We start from the raw sequence: 18380 nt of genomic DNA, 5'->3' as shown, positions 1-18380 counted from the left end.
GCCATTGAATTAACTGAGTGATTATACTGAATCACATGTGCAATTCATGCTGCATCTGTGTGTGCACACACAAAGACACACACACATGCATGTGGTTTTTCTGTTAGATCTGGTAGACATACTCCTAGTGTTGCATTCACCAATTTTACATTACAGATTGTATGCTGGAAAACACTGAAAAAAGAGAAATTATGTATTAAATCTCCACCCTGCCTTCTGTTGGCATTATAGCCCAATAGCTCATTTGAAGGATAAAGGGGTACACACCATCATTCTTGAATGTCTATGCCTTTGAATTAATATTTCGTGATCCATGAAAAAAAAATCTTAGGAAAGCTTTGGATTGTCAAATGCTATTTTGGGGGTACACAATATTTTTTCTTAATGTCAGTAGATATAATTATTTAAATTCAGCCATTTGTTAAATAGTATAATTGCCCATCAATTATGTTTTCCCACTGAATTTAGATCACATGTTATAACTCCCCTTTGCTCAAGATATTTTAAGCCTTAGAAAATAAAGGCAGATTCAGACTACCTGAAAAATAAATTTAGTCAGCATTATTCACAATAATGGAAAAGTTCAGACTTTCATTTCCTGGGTAGTTTTTAAATGATGATCCTTGGCAGCTTTTGTCTTATCCAAATAGAAAATTCTGCATTTTCTATGTTAAAAAAATAAAATTTTGCCCACAGGATCCTAAACAGGTGGATTTTAGTTGGTATTTGCCTGCATGTACAGTTGCATGCACCTTGGGCAGGTTTAAATGATTACTTAGTCTGTAAATTTGAGGACAAAATCCTGAAATGCTTTGTTTAGCTTAATTTTATGCCTCTTTTTGTATTCTTAGATGCACATCTGTACTGTTCTGCTCATTATCTGACATGTAAGACCTCACTGATAACTTCCTCATGGCAACGTTACTATCAGCTTGAGCTTTTGCATCAGATATCAATACAAGTAACTTGGAGGCTCCTTATATGAAGCCTAAGCCACTCAATTAGTGATTCTGTTCTTACAGTCCCCTCCTACCTGGCCTATTTAGAAGTAACAGAGAAATGAAGTGGTAGTCTGCTTGTGTTCCCAACCGTGACTGGGACAGATTTTTCCATTGCCTCAGTTTCTCCTTTCGCAAACAAAGACTATTTCTATCTCTTGTTACTTCACAAGGGACTATGGTCAGCATTGATAAACACAATAATAATCCTGGATTCTTTTTTTTAAATGACTTACAAGTTTTTGTTTGTTAAACATTTTTGTATTGATACATATTAGATGTACACATTTTCAGGGTACATGTGATAATTTGATACATTCATATAATCACATCTAACCCTGGATTCCTTATGAGTATCATATGAGGACTTTGTCAGCTTTCTTTTTTGAGCTTTCTTTTTGTCATACTAGAGAGGCAGCTGAATTTAAGCAGTTATAAATTACATTCTTGCTTGACTTACACCTAAATGTCAATTTTCTTTGGATTACAAATGCACGATATGAATTAATGTGACCACCCCACCCCCACTCCCATACAAAAAACCTATTAGGAATTTTCCAAGATTTAAGTAACATGGAATTTGATTACACGGTGCATTCTGGGGCTCAGCCACAGCAGGCTGTAGGTACCAGGCAGGCTGATTATGACTTAACGCATTGTTTCAATGTGATTTTGCAAAGGATTTCATTCAATGCAGATTAGTAAGTTTATTAAGCTGCTGATAATTGAAGCCTCTTAAGTTTGGTAAGTACCATAGAGTGAGGTAGATTAGTGGGGTTTAATTTGTTGCTCTCAAATAGCAAATGAAGACTTAGCAGAATAATTACATCTCCTCTGTGGGCTAACAAAAGGTGACATTGCTTGCAATGGTGCTTTTGGCCATTTCTGCATTTCTGCAGTTTCATTTACAGTACTGCCTTTAGAGTTTTCCCCATCGCTCTCAAGTGACACCAAACCCACCAACTTTTCTGTTGTTTCCTGAAATTATCTCTCTATTCCCTTGGCCACATTCTAACTACATTGAGGGTAGGGACTGTGTCTCCTCTGATTCCTAAGTATCTGGTATATAGAGGTACTCAATATGTGTGCTTAACAGAGGAATGAATTATCTTAAACAATCATAAAGTATGTATTGAAAATAACAATATCACCAAGTTTTCAAGCTCTAGGAAGTTATCCTTAGCCAGAGCATAAAGCAGCTGTGTCACTCAAAAAACTAAGAGTCAACTCATTAAAGGGATTGTATCAATGAGTAAAATTATTTATTATCTCATAAATCCTTGGCCACAAAGAGTGCTCAGCCCAAGTTAGTCTACTAAACACATTACCTTAGTCTCTGGTATGACCAGGTCCTCATTTTGTTACACGCCTATGGTATCATTGCAAAAGAGTCTTTATCCTTCTGGGACTCCTAGGTCTGCCATATTTCTACAGAGTTACAAATCAGATGGCAGAAAATGCTACACTGGCATGTGTGGACATAAATCATATCTCTTAAGAGGAAATGCCAAAGCTGTTTGGAATGGCTGTAAATAAATTTCTAAAGTAGATTTTGGTCGTCTTTCTTTTCCATTCCTGGATGTTAGAATATCCATTAAACTGCAGGTGCAGTTTTTGTATTTTTCAAGTGGCTATTCAGGTACTTTATTTTATTCAGAATGACACTGAAACTTCACACTTAGCAAGAAATTTTGAGTATTCTAGAAAACATTGCCTTCCTGAAAAAAGATGAATGAATTATCTTAAATAATCATAAAGTATGCTCTAAAAATAACATTAGCATCATGTTTTCAAGTTCCTGGAAGTTATTCTTAGCCAGAGCATAAAGTAGCTCACTCCCTCCTTTATGCTGTTGATCATATGAGGTCTACTCTGCATTGTTGAGGTAGTGTACCTTTAAAGATTCTACCAAGTGACTTTGCAAGGGTGCTTGGTTGCAGGTCATGGCAGCTATTCTCGATGACTTCATAATACCATGAAGAACAAAGGATAATGAAGGTTGACTCCTTCATTTTAGTGAGTGGTGACTTTATTCGTGACTGGGTACAATTGAAACCATGGACTCATTTCCAAAAACAATATTCTGAACATATGTGGTTCCTATAACATAATAATAACGGGATAGTAACAAACTTCAAAATGATATATATGTAAGAGTACTAAATCCAAGAGTTACAGGGAAGTTCTCAAACCAACGTACTTCCTGGAGATCACCATCAGTACCTCTCTGACCACACGCGGTCATTTCTACGACAATATCACTTCCACATTCATCCCCATGGTCATAGCTGAATAGACCAATGGACCAGTGGTAGTGAGACTCAGGAGCAAAAAATTCACCAGTGGTCACTACTTTTGATTTATGCATTTCCCCCAAAGAGAAACTAACCAGTTATAATCCCTTTGCTGAAATTGGAAGTTAGAAACTTAGAGGAGGCATGGGAAATTAATGCAGAGAAGTCCTGAGGTAAAGAAAGTTCCAAATAGGCAACAACACATGTGTTAGCAGAAACTGAGAGAGGAGATTACATGCATTTTGAGTACTCTGTAGTGATTGTGCAGTTAGAAACAGAAATGCTGTATATGAGACAGAAGACGAGTAGCCTATGAGAGACAGAGAGCTTGAGAAACTGGCCTCTGATGCTTTTCCCATTCCAATTCTAGTCAGTTTCTAGGTCCACATTAATTTCTCTCCTCCTCTGAAGTGACTTTGGTGATTTTCATTGCATAGTCAAAAAGGTAATGGTAGATTCCTATGAGCCACAGATACCAGAAAATTCACTTCTTCACAACTCACAGATTCAGCACGTCTTTTGCTTTACCTGAGCCCTATGGTAGAAGAAGCTGACATTGAGAGGCGATGAGACTGGCTCAAGTTCACACCACTAGCAACTGGCAAAGCCAGTAATAAAGCAAGGACTTCTTACTCAGATACAATCACATTACACTCACTCTTTCATGCAGAAGGCAAGGCCTGCTGGCTTCTAAGGTAGAGTATTTTTATCTTTGGAAAGGGACTGAATTTCCAGGACAAGTACAGAGGCTGAAACATTCTGTGTGTATCAGAGGCAAGATCCTAGGAGTTACTTTGCATTTGGAAATGATTGCAGTTTTAGCTCTGACGTGTGTGGGTCTTGATGTCCCAAGGTTTTTCTTAATGTGGTTCATCAAAGGGAATTTGATTTTCAGCATTTGGCTAGTTGTTTTCTATATATGATGCATAATGAAGAGATTCCTAGGTAGTCTTATGTTAGGGTGTGGTTTATAATAGTCCCTTCCAGGGACAGCATCCAAAGGCAAACTCTTCAAGTTGTTTCTTTACAACTTATTTTTGTATGTTCTTTCTGCATTACAAAAGTTGTGCTAATTCACCGAGGGCCTTTGGGAAATAGTTACACAAAAAGAAGAAAATAAATATGACCTCCAATTCTAACTACTGCCCAGAGAACTTGGATAACATATTGGCATCTGTAAGGCAAATGTCTGATTTCACTTTGGGATGCAGTGACCTGGTGAAAGCATGCAGAACTAAATTAACCATTCTTCTGAGAATGTGCTGACCAGGGAAGTGGGGGCAGAACTGGCAATGGCCCCAGCATGGGACAGAGTGTGCGTGAGTGTGTGTGTGGCATGTGGCATGTGGCAAAGGTGCTTCTTATTACAAGAGCAACTTCGCATGTTATATAAATAACTCCAAACATGTCTCCTTCTAATTTAAGTGATTAAACATAAATTATGATAATCCTGGAGATAATTATAAGCATCCCAATGTATTAGAAAATAATTTGAGGAGTCAATGACTTCAGGCAAAACTCCTGCTAAAAATCATCCCAGGAGATTGTAAAAAATGCCCACTCTGGTCCCTTGCTCACAGATTCTGAATCTGTAGGTGAAGGTGAGTCTCCTGATTCTCAAGTTGTAAATAACAATCACAGATAATTCCATGAACTGCTTTCTGAATGACACTGCTAGCATTTCCTCTTCATCAGAGTTTCTCATGGTTGGCCTACTGAGGTCTACTTGCAACATGCCCAAGCCCCTGCTGCTGCCTCAGTTGAGGTCCTCTTCATCTCAATCCAGCACTAACTACTTTTTAAACAGGCTAACACTCTGTGCCCCCAATCCTCGCTCCCCATCCTTGACAGTGCCATAAGAAGTATCCTCTTAAAGCAGGATTTCTCAACCTCGGTATTATTGACAATGGGTACTACTGACTGTTGAATAATTCCTTGTTGTGGGCACTGTCTTGTGCCTTGTAGAACGTTTAGCAACATCTGTGGCCAGTATTCACCAGATACCAGTAGCTCACCTCCAGTTGTGGCAGCCAAAATTATCTCCAGTCTTTGCCAAATGTCCCTTGGGGCAAATTTTTTTCCCTGGCTGAAAACCACTGTTCCTCAACCTTAGGGAAGAATGAGTTAGTCTCTTCCTCCAGTGTCTGAATGTTTTACCATAGCATTCAAATATCTATGTGATTTGCCCCAAATTGCATTTTCTGGCTTGTCTATTATTAAACTTCTCAATGACCCTTACTCTTTACCAAACTAGGTCATTTCTCCAACCAGCCCTGGTATTCACACTTTTGTACTTGCTTCTGCTTTTTCTCAGAGTTTCAGCCTTCTTCCTTTCTTGCTTCCTTTACCGGAAAACCTTAGTTAACCTCCAAAGCTGAGCTCAAAATCCATTTTCTCCAGTTTTTCTTGAGTTTTCTAATTATCTCCTTCTTTGTGTACTATACGTTTACTTCTGCTTCTGTCTATGGCATATTCAAACTTGTTTTGCAACCAATTTTTTTCCGTATCTCTTTCACCCTTGTAGATAAGGACCAGACCTTATTTCTGCCCAAGTCTCTGGTGCTTAGCATAGAAACAGCACAAATTGCCCTTAATAATACAAGAACAAAATTTGGACTCTTGTCATTTAAAATATACCACAGAAAGTAAAATTTTTCAATTTATATATTGTAACTTACTCACCAAAAATAATGACAATAAAATTAAATGTGAATGTTATAGACTTACGGCATGACACTTACAGCCAGGATGTTAACCATCAGCATTTTAGAAAATTGCATTTGCATTGTACATTAAGTCCTTAGACAGATTTAAGTTAAATCTGAAAGAACAAGTGACTCAATTATTAATAAGTGGCCAAATTAAACAAAGCCACTTTCCAAACAAACATATGAGCCATGTCTGCTTTAGTGTTTTCCTTTCTTTTAATAGATATAAATTAACCCTCAAATCATCTTTGAAAAGCACTGATTCGGTAGGTCTTATGTGTGACCATGGATGGTGGAACTGTTACAATGGGAACTCCCAAAGAGTTTTAGGTTTTAGGAGTTGCTCTATTATTGCCTAAACAATAGCAGTGATTTAAAATAATTATCTTGTCTCCATTTCCTCTCAGTCTCTTCTGTCCTTATTTTATATTTTGTAATAAATGCATCCGAACCTTCTAATCTTAACCCTGGGTCTACAGTGCTTACTTCTACCACCTCTGCTGCCCTGAACTCAGAAAAAAGAGATGGGGTCAAGGGTTTGAGGGTGAAATATTGCTGAGGTGGGAGAAATATAGCTGAGATGGGAGATCCTTTGACAGTGTCTTTTTAAAATTTATAATGAGACAATACTTTTTTCTTTTTTTGAGATGGAGTTTTGCTCTTGTCACCTAGGCTAGAGTGCAATGGCGTGATCTTGGTTCATTGCAAACACCACCTCCTGGGTTCAAGTGATTCTACTGCCTCAGCCTCCTGAGTAGCTGGGATTACAGGCATGAGCCACTATACCTGGCTAATTTTTGTAATTTTAGTAGAATGGGGTTTCACCATGTTGGCCAGGCTGGTCTCGAACTCCTGACCTCAGGTGATCCACCTGCCTTGGCCTCCCAAAGTGTTAGGATTATAGAGATGAGCCACTGGTTCTGGTGAGTCAACACTTATAACTGACAATTGACAGGAAATAAAATCAAAACATATGTTGAGTTAAAAGGAAGGTCATTCTTCTACATTAAAATCTGTAATAGGATTCTGCCTAGAGTTTACCAATATACACAATCTAACTCCTACAACACTTGGATTTCTCTACACAGGTCACCTGTGTCTAGCAGATTGGGCTACTGCTCAGAAAGAAAGAGGGCTCAGGATTTGTGTTCCAGCGATTTAGTTTAGGTTGTATTAAGTTCAAATTCTGTCCTGTCAACATGTAGTCTCCTTCCTAACTTCAATGTTGAAGTTACAAAAAGAAAATTAAGTAATATTTACTTAAGTTCTGAATACAACTTCAGAGCTAATTAACTGTTCACTGACAAAATGAATCCTCACTCTGTCATTACTCATATAAAGTGTTATTCAAACTTAGAAATAATATGCAGAATATAAATATAAAAATAATTTCTTCTCCATTTTAAGAGCTTATTGGAAAGAACATGTAATGCAAATTTAATATAAAATTGTATGTTATATTTATGCCAACATGATGCCTTTTTATGTAGTACTTCAGGAGAGTTTTCCTGAATATCTGGAATGATAAGAAGAGACTTCTGGCAGGCAAGTATAAATTTCTTATTCCAGTAGTTATGATTCTTCTTTATGTTACAGTTGAAGGAATGAGACAGCCCATACAAATCTATTTTCTTAGTATCTGCATAACTTGTGGGTTTCAACATCTGTTTGTCAAGTATGATCTCACTTCTTTACCACCAGAAAATGGCTTGCTCCTTTTCATCTATGTACATAAACACACACTCTCATAAGCACGAAGACTTTAATTTGGGCAGAAGCAGAGATATAATCTATAAAGTACTGTGTATCTTTCCCATAGCCATCATATGATGAAAAATAATGTCAACAATTGTGCAACTGCAGTATGACAAGTGTGAATGCCCTAATTGGTCAACTGGACCAGAATGATGAGTTGTTGTTTTTATTTTAAACCAATGTCACTTCTAATCTATTACAGTGGTAATGAACAGCCAAGCAGCCTATTTCCCACGGATATCTTCAAAGCTCTACAGATTGCCATTTGAACCATTCTTTAATTGCATCTGGCACAGATTGTAGCATGCTCCATAGAACCAAGAAGGCGTACTAACTAGATTTGGCTATCCTCAAGTAGCTACAATGATGATGCTTTATATGACTAAAGGAGGGTTAGCTTCAGTCTTTGCTATAAACCATTCTAACCACTCAGCACATAGTAGGTCCATGAAAATATGAATTTTTATGGCAATGTATTCACTTTTTGATTTCTTATTGGATTAATGTGAGTTAGGAGTATTTTTTGCTCTTGCTTTTATTCTGGGTGTGTGTGTGTTGTGTCTGTGTGTGTGTTCCGATATTAGAAGTAAAATTTTCTGGATAATTAAGCTAAAGTTAGAAATTACCAGATATGTATTCTCCAAGCCTTTTCCCAAAAAAGCTCATCTCTTTCTTATTGGAGGGATTTTACTCTTGAATTTAGTTTGCCATTGAAAAGTATGGGTTTTGTTGTAAACTTTTGCCTATTGTGTTACCTCCACTGTTAATGCACATTGCATACCATTTGCAAAAATTTCAGTGGTGACTGAAAGAATGGTTGTATCATGTCCTCTTCCTTAGCCAGTAATAGTTCACTAGTACTGTCTACCTACTTTGGCTCAGCAGAGGCGCCTACTTGAATCCTGGGCCTAGGATGAGAAGAAGAAGGAGATGTGGTTCCCCTCAAGCTGACCTTTGCCTAAGTTAAGAGGTAGTCATGTTTTTAGAATGGGAAGGAGGCTGATTCAAGAGCGTTTCTGATCAAACCTGGAAGATTACACATATGCTTTATCTTGATTTCTCTCAAGTATTCTCAAAAAATGAAAGGAAAGGCATAACAATAAAAAGGTATAACCTACAATGACAAGCGTATGGAGAAGGAGGTAGGAATACGTAACAGATGTCAACAAAATTTTTGGAAGTTTCAACATGAATGAATGTGTGGTAATTAACATTGCCAAGTAGAGAATGTTGAAAGCTCAGGGACTGGAAGGGGTCACACAGCCAACAAGAAGCAACCTGATTTACCCCACTGAACCTCAGACAGGCTTAGGAATAAAGGCATTTTTAAGGCTAGAAGATTGGTAGAGTTGCAAGGCCAAGCCCATGTTGGACATTTGGTTGAAAGTCTTTAAAAGCAGCAGCCAAATTTCCACCTTCACTTCACATAGCTGGAAAACCCCTCCTCTCCCACACAGGGAGAAGACTAGAAGCTGATTCTTTTGAGAAGTTAAACGTTAGACTGGATCCAGAGGCACAGATGAAAGAAAGTATGAGGCACCAGGATGAAAACAAAAATGCGAGTCAAGAGTCTACACATGGATGGGCGAGGTGCCCCGCCCAAGACTGTTTTCTTACCTCTGTCAGCCGCTAAACTATGGTCAGTTTGGTTGAATATCCTCCTCCAACCCCTGACCATCTGTACCTCACCCAACACACGCCTTCCAGCAGGACATTGGTGGACTTTTCTTTGTAAATATCGCAGAGCACCAAACAGACCTCATGATCTTAACTTTCAGGGCTCTCCTAACAAAATATTGGGTATCCATAGAAAAGACCACTGGTCAATAAATCCCACCTAAAGACAAAAGAATTCCCAATCCAAATTTTAGCGCCTTACTCTGAAGTATAAGAGCAAGCTTATACTTAAACTTAAGGAATAGAAAAGGCTTAAGTAAAAGCTAAGGATCATCAGGAGTTAGGGAAAGACTCTATCTTAAAAGACAAAAAGCATTAAAATAAACAAAGGAAACAGCACAGAAAGTATAGTAAATAGTATAAAGTATATATATAGTATATACTTAGCATATATAGTAAATAGTATAAAATTAGTATACATACTGTAAAATATATTTATAGCATATTGTATATATTTATATTTATTTACTCTATATAGCATATACATACTATAAATTAGTATATATACTATATACTAACATAGTATACTATATACTATATAGTATATATATATAGTAAATAGCATAATCAGTAGCCTCATAGAACTAAAAAAGATCCAAGCATGGAAGAAGAGAGACAACAACACAGGACATTTTCAAAACAAGAGGAGAGTATTGAAAGTTAAGAGATACAACAGGAAAAACAAAACCTTAAATAGAAGCACTGGATGATAAAGGCGAGACTGTCTCCTAGAAAATAGAACAAAGAGAAAACAGGGGAAAAAATATAAGTTAGAGACTCAGTAATAAAGGTTTCCAGTAAAAGAGAACAGTGAACATCAAAAGAGAATTATCAAAAAATGATATAAGAACAAGTTCCCAAATTGCAGTAAATTTCCAAATTGAAGGCGTCACTGTGAGTGCTCAGTGGAGTAGATGAAGATAGACCTCCACCAAAGAATAACACTGTAGGTCGGGCGCGGTGGCTCAAGCCTGTAATCCCAGCACTTTGGGAGGTTGAGGTGGGTGGATCACGAGGTCAAGAGATCGAGACCATCCTGGTCAACATGGTGAAACCCCGTCTCTACTAAAAATACAAAAAATTAGCTGGGCACGGTGGTGCGTACCTGTAATCCCAGCTACTCAGGAGGCTGAGGCAGGAGAATTGCCTGAACCCAGGAGGCGGAGGTTGCGGTGAGCCAAGATAACGCCATTGCTCTCCAGCCTGGGTAACAAGAGCAAAACTCCGTCTCAAAAAAAAGAATAACATGGTAGAATTTTTAAAGTCTGAGACAAAGATAAGTTCCTATGGGCATCTAGACAGAAGAAACCATGTTTTATAAATAAGATCAATAGTCAAGGAAATCTAGAATGCAATGTGGAAATCTTGAAATCATGAGGAAAATATTTTTAACCAAGCCTGAGAGCAAAATAAATTTTAGTACTTAAAATAGTTCAAAATTTAACCCCGTATGCTGCACCTTTTCATGGGATGCTATTGAAACATACGCTCCATAAACAGGAAAATACATGGTATCTAAAACCAGGGAACCAAACACAAGACAGAGGCAGAGGGAGTTCATAGAAGGATGGAAAAGCCAAGTGCCAGATGATGAGACAGCTCTGCAGCAGAGCTGGGAACAGCCACTCAAGGCTGGAGTGCATGCTGGAAAACAACACACACAAACACACACCACTAACCTAAAGCACTGTACAGAAAAGGAGACTGAATGATTTTATTATTGGGCCAAGCAGTGATGAAAATCTGCATAGTCATAGAAAATGAAAATACTGAATACTGAAAAACTGAAAAAATAATTGCTAACTCTATATTGAGAGTAAGGGGAAAGATGAAGTATATGCTGGGAAAAGGGAATAAAACAGTTAAATCCCATTTTTCAAAGTATAAGTAGCGAACATGCAAAATAAAAAAACAGAACTGTAAGATGCTGCTCATAAACAGAGTTAAATGCAAGAAAAAGATGCTTTTAGAGTTGAAAGTGGATGTGAAAGCAGCTATGTAGGGTGAGAAGTGGTAGGCCAGGGACTGTTTTTTGTGTGAAAGGTGCTACTATTTGACTTTTTAAGCTCTATAATCAAACTACACAATAAAAATAAATAGCAATAGCAAAATTTGGAAAAACAAAATCCTAAACAGAAGTACTGGAAGGTAAAGATTTCAAATGAATAAAATTGGATCACTAGTTATCTCTTCAGCTCCTCTTACATTGTTACACAAAACGAACACGTATTATGTACCATAAGCCACCTCCATCAGGAGGTTTCTTATGTATCATCTCATTTAATACTAATGACAACTCTGTAAGTTGTCATTTTTGTCCCCATATTCCAGATTAAAGAATTTAGGCTCATAGTTCTGAAGATTTGCCCAAGACCTTGGGGCTGGCAAAGTCAGACCTGACCTCAAGCCTTTCTCACCTTGTGTCTTAGGCACTTACCATATCCCAGAGTTTCATTTCATTATATAAGAAAGTTTGTTTTAAAACTTATGGACCACCAAGCTTCACCCAACTTACAGATCCACAGCAGGATAAACACCTGGATGATAACTAGAATTCCATGGTTGGGGCAGGAACAAGGAAAAAGAGGGAAAAATGGAAAGCAATTATCTGAAGAGGACTTTGAATTCTCAGAATGAATTGCCTGTGTTATTTTAACATTGTGTGTCTTAAAATTTTGGAAGACTATATATAGAAATTAATTATTCATGGAATAATTTGCTTTTTTTTTAGCCACAAGTGAATTATACAGTACTAAAAGTGAAATGAGTTCACAGTATGTAATATCTTTTAGAAAAAGAGGCCTTTATGAGAGTCAGAACCTAAGAAAGCATCTGTAAATTGGTAGAAATACATAGAAATAGGGTAATTCCTCTAGATCAGCATTTCTTTGCCTTTAAACAAATGAAGTCAGATCCTGAATTTTGAGATTACAAATAATATCAAAATTATCTTCACAGCTGTGCCACATTTTATTTTTTAAAGTATTATCTTGAAAGAATAATGTTGTTTAACTCAGTTTAATTATTTTAACATTTTTTAGTTTTGGAGAGAAAAAAGTCTCAAATTAATACATTGCTACTTCTTTAGATTCAAGTTTCATATTTGCCTGTTTGACCTCAAAAAAAAAAACCCCCACCAAATTAGTCAATCTGCAAGCATTTACGAGAATCTATCACCTTCATGGATGGTTAAGACCTGTTTTAAACAAGCATATTTCTGCATATAGCTGAAGAGTTTCAATAAAGAGACTATTCTAATTCTCAATCAATACTTGGATGTAAGTGGCTAAAATCAGTATTTATTATTACAACCATAGTATGTGGTGGAATAGAAAATCAGTTGATCAACAAAAAATATTACAGATTTCTTGTTCTGATTGTTACCTTCATGTATCTAGGAAAATCACTTAATTTCTACATGATCAATTATACCCACAGATAAGAGAAAATACCATCTACTCTAAAGCACTATCTATCTACAATATACTCTGAAAACGAGGCAATATTGATGATATATTTTCCCAAAGCAGAGTCTCCTGCACTGGATTGCTTTTATTAGCATTGTATGTAGGTGCAGATATTTTCTGAGACACCAACAATGCTTTTGCTAATGAAACTATTTCCCATAGGTCTTCCAGATTGGAAGGACTGCATAACCATGCTAGAGAGGTTTTCTGGGTAAAATCACATGGATCATGGCAGGGGCTTGGGTTAGAGAACTGGCTTTGGCATAAGAAAACTTGGGCAATTCACTCAAATGCTCTTAGCCCTAGTTTCCTTGACATAAAAAGAAAGACCTCATATGCCTTATAGGGCTCTCATTAGGTTCAAGTGAATAAAGCATATGAATATCTTTATAAATGATAAAACACTAAATAAATATACGTTATGATGATGCTACTACTAATAGAAATATCAGTATAATATAAACATCACTGTCCCATGGTGACTACTCATGGTTCATGGAATGCTACATAATTTTAGTAATAATCCTGATGCTTCAGGATTGAAAGCACACCTCCTAGACCTGGAAAAATTAGGGCCCTATACTCTTATTAACCAAAAAGGGAAAACTGTAATTATGGAACCAGAGTCACATTACTGTGGAAGCAAAGCACCCTCCTCCCCAAATCCCACACATGGCCAGATTAAAGGACTAATGGTAATTAAAGATTGACACAGAGTGAATAAGATTAATATTAGAAAAGGATTACATCAGAAAAGATTTACATCAAAGGATTCTTTCTCTTTTCTCCCACAGAAGGCCTAAGACACAAAAGAAGTCTTATGCAAAACATTCTAAGCCTCTCAGTTATTTTAAAAGAAGCTGAAAAATATGATGAGGTAAGCACAAGTTTCTTCTACTGGAAAATGCTGAAAGTTATAATATGCTTAAGGTTTTACTTCACATATAGGAAACAGCAACATATTGGAGGACAAATTGGGTCATGGATGTCCAGGAACTTGGGAAATGTCTGGAACATCATTGGAGGAGAGCCTATGTAACAGGCAGAATGAGAAGGTACCCAGAAGCCATCCCACAAAATTTTAATACCAACATGTGTCCTTGCTGAGCTACAAAGATGCAAGGTTTTTTGTTTGTTGGGTATTATACACAATGCAGTGGATATATGTCTATGAAATAAACATATAGAATAACACTATATGAACAACAAAAGGAAAGAAACATTTTCAGTGGGGTTGCTCAGGACACTACCAGCTCGGAGCAAAGTCAAGCTTAGGACCCAGCAGAGGTCTGCTCTGGCCTATGAGGTGAGTGGATACCTGGGCCTGAGGGACCATGGGGCATTACTTGGATTTTCTGGGACTGTACCAAACTGGTTTGGTACATTCAGCATTTGTATCTCATGGACACAATTGCATTTATTTAAATATCAAGATCCACGCCATTGGTACAAAGGCCAGTGGTACTGTCATCATCTTTCATCCATTTACCTATTAAACAAATGTTTCTTGAGTACCTACCATGTACCAGGCACTGCTGTAGGGACTTGGGATTACAGTATTGACTAGGAGAACACTGAACTTCAGGATAAAATACAAGGTTATGCGCAGTTGAGGATTTTCGGAAGAAAAGTAAATGCAAGATTTGGCTTCTCCAGGACTCAGATCTATATCTATTTGGGCTGTCATATAGAATTGCCATAATATTACCAAAATACATACAGCACTCAACAGTTTTCTATGTAAATGTTGGTAGTATCATGGCAACACTACTTCATAAAATAGACCTTCTTGAGGGTCTGTGTCTTCAAGAAGCTTACATTTTAGTGCCATACTGATTCTAACAGGACCCATTGCAGTGCTAGGGCCCTACTGCTAAGGTGTGAGTACAAAACAGGAACAAAGTTTTGCCATCAGACAACACTGGCTTGAATGCTGACTGTATTGAGTGCTAGTGCCGTGGCTTGGGTACCTTATCTTCTAAAAGCCTGTATGTCTTCATCAGCCCAAAGAAGATCATAATAGCACCTATGTCCCAGGCATACTGAACATCAAATGTGATATTGTACATGAAGGCACTTTGCATTTTGCAAAGTGCTACATAAATGTTAGTGCTATTATGACAATTTTGTATGCCAGTCCAGACAGATATGGATCTGGGCTCTGAAGAGACCCAGGGCTACATTTTCTTTTCTTTACACAATTCTCAAATGTGCACAGCTTTGTATTTTATTTTTATGTGTAATGATTATTAACTTATAAGAAGGTTCTTAAAAATTCCTAGTATTTTTTACAACTAGAAAATTTCTTTCAGGTGTGTTCTTTATGAGATCAACCTCTGTAGTTTCTGGGTTGTTATGAGGATGAGTCTGTGGTCTCTTTTTTTGCAAGTTGCAAAGATTATAACTTTCTAAGGTCTTTATCTGTGAAATATATTCTTAGCGCAAGTTCCCCCCAAATAGTTTGTACCCTACTAGGTAGGGCCTCTTGGACCATTCTGAATAGGCATATCTATCTGCAAGATAGCTTACACTTTGCTGAAATCTAAAGGGACACAATAATTGTACAACACTATCTGAAATAAAACTATATAATTAATATCTGGATTGAGTTTCCAATTTTTCCTTTTCCTCACATCTGATATTTTGATTAGAATCATCTAATACAATGAACCAATCAATTACAGATGACCTATGATAACTCCGATGTTTTATGAGAAGATAAATGGATTATAGAAAATTCCCAGTATTTATGAACAAGGAGAATTCTTTTCTACAAATACCTACTTCATGTTATATTAGAAATACCATTTTCAATGAATTTACAAACTATCTGGGGGGAACTTGCACTAAGAATATATTTCACAGATCGAGAAAGACCTTAGAAAGTTATAATCTTTATAACTTGCAAAAAAAGAGACCACAGACTCACCCTCATAACAACCCAGAAACTACAGAGGTTGATCTCATAAAGAACTCACCTGAAAAAAATAACAAGTTTGACTAGAGATTGTTAAACTATTAGATAACCCTAATTTAGGAAACGGGGAAAGGATTAGCCAGACGGGACTCCACTGAAATTTCACCACATAGGGAAAATGTCCTCTCTTATAAAAAGCAATACTTGGGTCAAATGTTAAGTGAAATAAACCAAGCACAGGTACCCTAAAGAGTCTAAGAAGGAACTAAAAATAAATAATTGATGGGTCACAAGAAAGACCATTAGACACTAAGAGTACTTTTAGAAAGAAACATGAGATGAAGTCCAATCCCTAGGAAAAAAAGATAGAAACCAGAACAGTAACAATTCACAAAAATATGTTTGTTTTTGTGCAGGCTGTTGTTATAAAGTTTATGATATGTTGACACAGTGGCAGAACAGCTCAGAAATTCTGGAGACGTTGACTTCTGTCTTCTATCTGCTCTGCTCCCTGTCAATAGTAGGCTAACACAATATAGCCTCGTAGACTAGTGTAAAGTGGTGCGTTAATTTTACAGACTTACTTAGCCAAATGAATCACTAAAGGGCTACAACTCTTGAAAACATATTGGGATCTGGATGAATTTTCGACTTCAGCTGCACATATTGATTACATTAAGCAGATAAATGCCATATCTTCAATTTATTTTATGTGGTACAGACAGCCACAGAAAATAAAGAATCAGATGCTGCAAGACAAAAGAATTCAAAAGTGAATGTGTGTGAATTATTGTACAAAAAAAAAGGACTAGTCAGTTTGTGAACAGATAGAGTACTTTCAATAACAACAAAAAGAAAAGTATAGAGGTATTTAATAACAACTGGTATTCATTATGAAATTAAGATATTTTAACATTTATTAATGAAAGCCTAGCATTGCGCAGTGTCAGTCTCATAGCCAATGAGGTTTAGCCTAGGCGCAATTATTGCTAATTGAAAACTTTTCCCAATACCCTGCCATGACAACTTGAAATATAGTCAGTGTTGGCAATTTTTGACAGTCTCTATGGAGACTGAATAAAAACAAACAAACAAACAAACCAAAAAAAAAAACAAGAAAGCCTAACGTGTTCATTGTATATCACTCTTGGATTGAATTAGGCAGATTTTAATTAAAAGATTACTACTAACAAATAATAATGATGAGATTTGCAGGGGCTAATGCTTAAACCAGGATATTTATGCCTTATTAAAATGAATTCCTCTAGTTTACAAGAGTTTTCTACATGTCAGAGCAGTGCAAAGAATTGCCTAAGATCACAGAACATTTTGGCCTAAGCAGACCTTATGACCAATCTTTTCTTACTGACACATAAGAGTTGTACATATTTGTGGGGCATGTGTGATATTTTGATAGACGTATACCCTGTCTGATGATCAAACGAGAATAATTGCGATTTCTTCACCTCAGACATTTATCATTTCTTTGTGTTGGGGGCATTCCAAATTTTCTCTTTTGGATATTTTGAATTATACAATAAAGTCTTGTTAACTGTAGTTGCCCCGCTCTGCTAATGAAGACTAGAACTCATTCCTTCTATCTAACTGTATTTTCGTACCAATTAATCAACCTCTCTTTATCTCTCCTTTGGTGCTCCTCTTCCCAGCCCTCTGGTAACCACCATTTTACTCACTGTCTCCATGAGATCAATGTTTTATTATCCAGCCATAAAAAAGAATGAAATCCTGTCATTTTCAGCAACGTGAGTGGAACTGGAGGACATTATGTTAAGTGAAATAAGCCAAGCACAGAAAGACACATATTGTATGTTCTTACTCATAGGATCATTCTTTTTGGTAACTGTGAAAACTGAGATGAATAAGGGTAGAGAAGATCAGGGGTGGAATTAGATCTCTATTTCCCAATAATTCTGTTTAGAGGTTCTTTTATTACATCCAACAGTTGTAACAGCTCATAAAGTCTAGGCTGAGTTTTGAAGAGAAAATTACTTTCTCAGAGGCAAGTTTCTAGACAACTGATAAAGTCTCCAACTAGGAGAAGAAACTGATTACATATAGTAGAGGGAACACTGGGAGTATGCTAATGACTTGAGAGATTAAAGAAACAATGGCTTCTAAATTAAGCTGATAACATATTAATTGGTGCAAAAATAATTACTTTTGCACCAACCTAATAGAAGAAGTTCCCTTTACTGTTGTGTAATAGTGCTTTGGCCATTAACAGCATTTGTGGTGAAGTTCAAGGAGGGTCAGACTGATAATTTATAGCAAGGCTCATGTTGTACAGGGAGTTGTCTTTAAACAACAGATAATTAACAGCTCAAGGCCAACTAAAGCACTAACTCCAATTCCTGGAGGTTGCCTAGCTCTTGGGATCCCCTTGCTTGAATGACATCCTGACCAGTGCTACAGTAAGTGACTCATTATGAAAGTCTTTATGTTGGTTTGGCAGGCACCTACATTCTCACCAAGCAGCTCACAGTCAATTTAAAAGTAAATGTTTTCGAAAATTTTACTGGTTTCCTTACTACTGCAAATTTAAA

General features: G+C 36.8%; 1 protein-coding gene and 1 non-coding gene across 17 annotated transcripts in view; one reads left to right on the top strand and one right to left on the bottom strand.

Moving 5' to 3' along the window:
• The window catches only part of TRPM3 (transient receptor potential cation channel subfamily M member 3), a 980420-nt gene that overhangs the window by 364499 nt on the left and 597541 nt on the right, over positions 1-18380 (bottom strand). The window lies entirely within an intron of this gene.
• Positions 16749-16889, top strand: LOC118147956 (U4 spliceosomal RNA). Its single transcript, XR_004734663.3, has one exon. It is a non-coding gene; the product is annotated as a U4 spliceosomal RNA (small nuclear RNA).

Source organism: Callithrix jacchus, chromosome 1 (genome assembly GCF_049354715.1).
Source record: "Callithrix jacchus isolate 240 chromosome 1, calJac240_pri, whole genome shotgun sequence".
Lineage (NCBI taxonomy): Eukaryota > Metazoa > Chordata > Mammalia > Primates > Cebidae > Callithrix > Callithrix jacchus.
The sequence above is the reverse complement of the archived record's forward strand: the minus strand, read 5'-3'. Positions and strand labels throughout refer to the sequence as shown.